Source organism: Eubalaena glacialis, chromosome 3, assembly GCF_028564815.1.
Source record: "Eubalaena glacialis isolate mEubGla1 chromosome 3, mEubGla1.1.hap2.+ XY, whole genome shotgun sequence".
In the NCBI taxonomy this organism is placed as follows: Eukaryota; Metazoa; Chordata; class Mammalia; order Artiodactyla; family Balaenidae; genus Eubalaena; species Eubalaena glacialis.
This window is the reverse complement of record NC_083718.1, coordinates 54848357-54856884: the sequence shown is the minus strand read 5'-3', so window position 1 is coordinate 54856884 and position 8528 is coordinate 54848357.

Genomic DNA, 8528 nt, shown 5'->3' with positions numbered 1-8528 from the left:
AATAAAGATGTTAAAAAAAAATAAAGAGAATGTTTTCAGTACATCCCCATTAATGATGATGACTGCTGTAGGTTTTTTTGTTAGTGTACTATATCAGGTGTTTATTACTGTGTAACAAACAACCCCAAAACACAATGGCTTAAAAATGACAAGCATTTTATTATTTTTCATGGTTCTATGTGTTGACTGTGGGGCTCCACTGGGATGGCTTGTCTTTCTGTTCTAGGTAGTATCAGCAGGGCTGGCTGCAATCTGGACAAGATCCAAGATGGCCTCAGTACAACTGAGATGACTGGAAAACTGGGGCCTTTCTCTCCTCCTGGTCTTTCTAGGGTTTCTCTCTCTGGCTGGCCTTTCCAGGAGGAGAGCCTGACTTCCTTGATCGCTTAACTTGTCAAAGTATAACACTTATTGACACTTTCACTTTCAATAACATAAGAATCTTCTATTTCTAATCTCTCCTGGACTTATATGCTATTGTAGAAGTGCTTTTAGTCTATACTGATTTTCAACCTAGCAAGGTGTTGTTATTGTTTTATGTAGTTTAGATTTGTTTATATTTACTTAAGCATTTACCACTTTTTTTTTGCTCTTAATTTTTTCTTGCATCTCAGACTTTCCATTGGGGATTATGTTACCTCTGCTTGAAGTATGTTCTTCAGAATTTCCTTCAATAAATTGGCAAACTCTCAATTCTTGAATGATACTTTTTGCCAGCTATACAATTTTAGGTTGGTTTTTTTTTTTTTTTTCCTCTCAGCCCATTAAAGATATTACTTTACCACTTTTCTGACTTCCACTTCTATTGTTAAATCTAATTTCCATTCTTTTGAAAATAATATATTTTTTTCTCTCCATCTTCTTTTAAGATCTTCTCATTCACTTTGCTGTTCTGCAGTCACATTATACGTCTTAGTATGATTTTTTAAAATTATTTATCCTGCTTAGGAGTCTTAAAAACTCACACCAAGATATAGCCAACAATTGAAATTGGAGAGATTGTTGGGGATCAGATTGTGAAAGTTTTTAAAAGTGATACTAAGGAGTTGAGATTTTATTCTGTAGAGCAGTGATATTCAAACCTTGTAGCTGTGCACATTATATAAGAATTTTGAAAAATATGTGTTCCCTTGCACATGCTTAACATGTAGAATTTTCATCATAAGGTCATATAAGTTCCTTTCTTCCTAATAAGAAAGAGAATATACTAAATATTTTATAAACTAAAATAAGGTGAGGATTGACTGAAATTGGAATGGTTTTTTTTGTTGTTGTTTTTTGTTTTGTTTTAATTAATTTATTATTTATTTTTGGCTGTGTTGGGTCTTCGTTTCTGTGCGAGGGCTTTCTCTAGCTGCGGCAAGCGGGGGCCACTCTTCACCGCGGTGCGCGGGCCTCTCACTATCGCAGCCTCTCTTGTTGCGGAGCACAGGCTCCAGACGTGCAGGCTCAGTAGTTGTGGCTCACGGGCCTAGTTGCTCCGCGGCATGTGGGATCTTCCCAGACCAGGGCTCGAACCCGTGTCCCCTGCACTGGCAGGCAGATTCTCAACCACTGCGCCACCAGGGAAGCCCGAAAATTGGAATGTTTTATGGCATGTCTTGAATATATTATATTTGATATATATTTGGGTATGATTATATACTATTTGAAATACATTTGTGTGCTTATTGAATAAAGCATGCCAATTTAAAAATAAATCACATGTAATTTTTACCCATCAGTTTTATTAAATGTCTTAAAATTTTTATACTTTAAAACATCATTTCATTTAAAAGAATAAGAATGACTTACCTATACTGCTTCAAATGTTCTGAATTTAGGCCATCCCAATATGAGATCAACACTGTTCCTAACTTGAAGCTTCACCCTTAACAGAAATATGTGTAGGACACAAAAAGGCAGGAATGCTTTCATTAATCATTAAAGAGGGTTCCCTGAAACCAATTGTCATTCCAGGTGGCGTAATCAGTCACACAAGAGGTCTAAACAAATTCTCCAATGTCACAATGGTTTTAGAGGATCAATCAATCTCTCTCTCTCTGTCTCACACACACACACACACACACACACACACAAATGCAAACAGACCTGGATGTACCACATTTACTTTTGGAAAGGGATTCAGGCAGACATAAAACGTTTTGCCCACAAATAGTTATCTGCTTCAAACAGACAGGAAGTAAGGACATTTTACTTGGGGCAAGAATGATTGGCTATAGAGAAGCAAGTCATAATTCTACTATACTTCATTTGGAGGTAGGTTCAAATGACCTAATGGGCAGATCTTTCTCTCTTCTTGTAACAGTAAACAGGTAACTGGCACGAGTTAGAAGAGAGACATTTTTCATAACATATAAGTATGACATGTTCAGTTACTGCAATATTTTGAAATTTACCTTTTTGAAATTTTACTTGAGAATGGTAAATTAGAGTTATTTCAGTTATTTCTACATTTTTCTCCAAAAAGAGAGAAATATGAGAAATGTGTCATGGTAACTTTAGACCTATAGAGAAGAATTTGATCAAGAGTATCCTAGAACAAGGTCTAATACATATTTTATGATTAAGTGTTAATTGTCATCAGTTATGCTTGATTATACTAATCATTAACCACTGGACCACCAGGGAATTCCCTATTTAGACATTTATGGTAATCAAGAAAGCACACATTATGTAGACAAAGTGTCCTAAAGCTAGTTCTGATTTTTTGAGTTATCCAATGTAAGCTATTTTTTCTCTTTAATTTCCCTAATTTTCATGCTAGAAAGATAACTCAAACATTATAGTGAACAGCTATAGTTTTTGATTGCTCAGAGCCATTCTTTATTTGGAGAACTGTCCCTTTGCACTTTATTAGAGCTTGGTGGGGGGCTGTCATCTGCCACCGACTCTCCCCTATCACGGTGACAAGTAAGTAAACAAGCCCTGGCTAATCAGAGTGATCCAACTTTCCAGGTAAAGTGATTGGTTCAGGGGTAGACACACAACCAAGATGAACCAATCAAAGTCCTTCCCTGGGACTTTTCAGGTTAAGTGATTGGTTCAGGAGTAGACATACAACCCAAAATGAACCAAAGTCCTTCCCTGGGACTTTTCAGCCAGAGCTGGAGGGGAAACATGCATTTCTAGACCTATGGGGCTGGAAGGGTGTGCATCTGGAGTGCTATCTTCTCATCTGTAGAAATAGATGAGTTCAACAAACCAATAAAACAAGATCTGGGAAATGGAAGAAGGGGGCCTGATTATATAGCTTGGCCCCTACATTTAATTCCTGTCTGACATCATGTCCTCACACTCCCACACATGTGGGTGTTTTTTAAAGATAATTTGAGTTGAGTTTATAGCACTTACAACTGGAGGAGTCCTGGTAGGTACAGACATCTTTCTAATGTATTCATATATGCAACCATTCACCATGAAAGTGAATATATTACAATGAAGTATGTTAAAAATGTGGTCCAGGTGTCACTTGTACCCAGGCAGTATAACAAGCAGTTGAGAGCCTAGGCTCTGAAGTCACACTGTCTGCCTGCCTGCAGACTAAACATCACCTGGGACTGAGAAGTGCTGCCCCTCCACAGGGGACACGGGCTCTCCAGTTCCCATAGGGAGGGCTTCACACATCAGGAACCAGGGCTGATTGCCATTTATCATCGCAAGACACTATCATCTTTCTTAGAATTGTGTTATGAGAAATGTCAACCATTCTTTGTTTCGTTATCTGTACAATTCTAGGAAGAGAAAGGTAGAATGGGAGAACCAAGAGAAACAGGAGCCAGCGTTTTTTCCATGGATGGGTAGAAGGTTCCTACAGGTTGTGCCTGTGAGGAAAGCATACAATCTAAGCCACTATTGTGAAGCCACCATTTCATTCATTTTCATCATCTACTTGGGCCCTACAAAGCTTTTTTTTTTTTTTTTTTTTTTTTTTTTGCCACCCTGGTTCTGTGGCCCCCTATCACAGAAAATCCTCTCCAACACTACTGGAATATTTTCACCTGCCTGAAACGTGAAGATTCATTTGGGTTAAGAAGCCTGTCAAGGGACTTCCCTGGCGGCGCAGTGGTTGAGAATCTGCCTGCCAATGAAGGGGACACGGGTTCGAGCCCTGGTGTGGGAACATCCCACATGCTGCGTAGCAACTAGGCCCGTGAGCCACAACTACTGAGCCTGCGCTCTAGAGCCCGTGCTCCGCAACAAGAGAATCCACCGCAATGAGAAGCCCGCGCACCACAACGAAGAGTAGCCCCCGCTGCCGCAACTAGAGAAAGCCCCCGCACAGCAACAAAGACCCAACGCAGCCAAGTAAATAAGTAAATTTATAAAATAAAAAAAGAAGCCTGCCAAAAAAAAAAAAAAAAAAAAAAGAAGCATGCCATGCTAAAGAGACAAATCCCGCTGGGAAGTTTAGTGTGAGAGCACAGTCTTCAGTGTTACGCTGCCTGGATTCAGAGCCCAACTCCATCACTGACTGTAGCGTAGTGACTCTGGACAAGTCACCTAACCTCTCTCTGTCGCAGTTTCCTCATTTGTGGAAAGCAAATAATATAGCACCTCCCTCCCTGGATTGTTGAGGATCTAAAGAGTTAATGCATGACTAGAATAGTGCCAGGCACACAGGAAGCACTACTTAAGTGTCAACTCTTATTGTGCTTAGGTGTTCATATATCATTTAAATCGGATTTCCTTCTCACTAATCTGTCTGAGGACTGCTTCACTGAGGGAGTGGAAGTTTGAAGGGAGGACAAGATGGGGGATCTGGGACTAGAGGAATTGGAGATAGGGGATGGGGTGGGAGAGGAATCCGGAAAGAGAGGGATAGGAATGGAGAGGATAAAAATAGTTAAGGGCTTTGGGGAGTGAAGTGAACCTGAATGGCATGCTACATGTGAAGTCTCTGGGCCCGGAGGAAGGGACATTACAAAATGGAAGAGAGGAAAAGGAAAGGAAGTGAGAGGGTGCTAAAGTAAATAGCACACATTTCAAAGCTTTGTCTATCTAGTGTTGACTTGCATCCAGAAAAGGGGGCAGGAATTCTTTTCCTCCCTCTTACTCTTGGACTAGTATCATAATTTAACCACATTATAAATGAAATAGAGTGCTGTGGACAAACCTGAGATCCCAACCATCATTTATACTCTTTCAACAGGAAATATTTTCTGGGTTCCAAATAAAAGGCTGCAATGATCTTTTGGAACAGGATCCATTTATAAGTTGGGGCCTGCCTGTTTGCTGGGGTCGGTGGGGGAGTTTTCAGCTGGGCAGGTCAGATAGACAGCCAGTGTTTCACAACAGAAGAAACTGGTGCTTGCAGTTGTTGAGTTGTCTGGACTAGTGACACAGCTAGTTCTAGAGCCCAATCCCCAGGTCTCCATCTCTCCAGCAGAGGCTGGATGACCACCTGCCAATCCTCACAGAGGAATCCAAATATCAGGTTGGAGGAGGTGGAAGAGGGGAGGAAAATGAGGAGATCCCCAAGTCTTCCAAATGCAAGATTCAATTATGCTACACTGCCTGATTTTAGACTAGACCATAGTAAGCATCAGTCACTTCTTTTCTTTCTCCTTTTGGGTACTGCAACAATCTGGATCATAATAATTCCTCATTGATAAAGATCAACTTGTACAATCTGCCATGAACTTCCAGGAATGTTTAGCACCTATGAGACCCAGCTGTAAACAACTTTGCATTAGGAGAGTGATAGGGAAGTTTTTATTTATTCTTTACTTGCAAGAAATGTCCCAAGGTCAATGACGTCATTGTTCTCTCTACTTGACTGCTGTGGAGCTAACCAAGGGAGGTGAAATGACCAGTCAACTCACAGCAAATTTTCTTGTGTGACAGGGGGCTAGAGCAATGATCAAAGAGTTCTCTCCTTTCACTGATTAATGGGGCACAAGCATCAGTGAGACTTATAATCTGATCAATACTAACACCAGCACAATGAAAAAGTAACAGCACCAATAAGCAATAGTGAGAGGGCAAATCTTTAAGAATACCTCTGTGTTGATTTACTCATGCAACAAGAGTTAGGTGAATTGCTAAGAAAATAATAACCACTACTAATAATTGAGCATTTACTATGTGCCAGATGCTGTCTTAGTCCCCTAACCTATATCATCTCTGAACCTCACATGGAGATTTTATTAACCCTGTTTTTCTGATGAAGAGCTGAAGCGGAGGGAATTTCAACAATTTGTCTGAGGTCCCCTAGTTGGTCAGGAGCAGAACTGAGACTTGCCCTCAGGTGGGTCTGAGGTTGCTGTCCTATGTGAGGTAGCAGCAGCTAGGGACTTCCGGTTTGGTGCTCTGAGAGATACACTAGTGTCAGACATGACCAAACTATAAAGAAGTTGTAGTGCGGTGGATAACTCGGTGGTGGTGAGAGAATTCTGAGAACAACAAAATCGAATTATAGGAGTAAGGGAGATATTTTAGTAATACAAACAATACAACAAATGAAGGAGAAAAATTTATTCTACCTGACTATATCACAAACCATTGTTGAGCAAAAATCATGCCTTTAATAAATATTTTAGATTAAACCAATTGTTTAGGAAGCCACAATAATGTTTTCTATCTAGGAGGCAGTAAGTAGAGTGGTTAGGACCATGTGCCTGGAGCAAGACCGCCTTGAATCAATTCCTGGTGCTGCCACTTCCCAGCTGTGTGACCCTGAACTAGCTGCCACAAGGGTTAAAGGATTAAATACATATGAAGTGCTTAGAAAGCACCTGATCCATGGAAAACACGTGGTCAACATTACTCAATTCTGGGTGCTGAGTAGTTGTGAATGGTGTGATTAGACTGAAGGTATGGTCCCCACTTTGAAGGAACTTAGAAGCTAGTTGGGAAGAGAAAGCACCTGCTAATAATGTGTCTTAGGAACTGATACAACATAAAAACACCTCATGTCATCAAGGTATACACTGTTGTATCACTAATAAAAACTCAGTAAAGAATTAAGGAAAGAAAAGAGAAAGTAAGCTATGATGTAGATTTTGAAGGAGCTGCTGGCTTACTGCTACAAAAATTTTCATTCAAGGACTCTGGAAAAGTGACTTGTCCATTATCAATATTGTTAATCTTGATACATTAAATATTTAATGATAACCTTCTCTGTGCAAGACACTGGGATAGTGATAACAAAGGACTACAAATCTGAAGAAGCTCTTATCCTCAAGGAGCTTAAGGTCTGTAACAAAAAGTTACGTATTAACAAAATGCAAAGTAGAAAGTGCCATGGAAAAAACATCACCAGTTGGTAACACAATGGTTTCCAAAAGTTCTATTAAGCACATTACAAAATGGGTTAATCTGGTGCACAAAGAAGCCCAGATGCCAAGTGCAATAATGAACATGAGAGAGATCTTGTTCTTTTTGGAGGGGTCTCCTGGGTTACAGTAGGTATTGGGACTTGTCCTCCCTAGGACATCCTTTGCAGGATGAGAAATTTAATCAGGATACAGAGGCTGAGGAGAACTTACTAAATGGGCAAGAGATGCATCAGAATGAGAATTTATTAAATGACCTAGCAAGACAACAGGACTGATCATCTATACAGCCCTAATTCTTCTCTCTCCACACCCCACCTCCCACCTCACCATGCCTGGTAGATAGAGTCATCTTGGGAATAAATATTAGCTAAGAGATTGCTTGGTGTCAGTCAGATAGATTGACCCTTTCCACTCTAAGAACCTTTCTGTTTTAACTAGATAAAATTTTGAATCTAGACAATTACCTTTTAGATTCCTCTTTTTACATTTTTTCCTACTATTACACATTCTTTTTTCATCTGAACAGGGATTTTTAGCATGTTACAATTTTCAAGTTGATAGCTCATTTTACATTGGCTATACTCTTCGTTTCTTCCTGATGACATTCAGGGAGGATTCTTCGTTTCTTATAAATCCCGCTACAGGATGGGTTATGTTGGAAGGCTTCCTGTAGAAAGCAAATACCACTATTCTAATAGTTGAATTATTTCTTTACCTGAAAATTTCATCTTCTTCCTGACTTTTTGTCTCCATCTCTTGTCCTAGATCTTGAATACTATTTTTAGATTTGACTTCTGTTTGCTGATTATATAACAAATTTTATTTGGTTAATTGAATAGGATTTATATTTCATTTGAAACCTAACTCATCTGTAGGTAAGCACCACTCTGGCTGTCTCTAGTGGGTTATATGAAGCCTGAGAAAATCACACTGGTGCCCTGCCTAATGGAAAGACATGTGTACAGGTAACATCAAATTGAAATAAATATCAAAGGCAAAGAAAGTCAGGAAAGATCTCGTGTTTGTAAGAAGGATAGGGTGGAGCTTTGTCCTTCAGTTAGAGGGATAGAGGTTGAAAGGTGATTAATTTTTCAGTCACCTCCCTAAAATGTGGTTGTGGCAGGACAGTAAGCTTTTATAATGTGAGTTTTTTTTTTTAGTATATTTATTTATTTATTTATTTATTTATTATTTTTGGCTGCATTGGGTCTTCACTGCTGCGCGTGGGATTTCTCTAGTTGCGGTGGC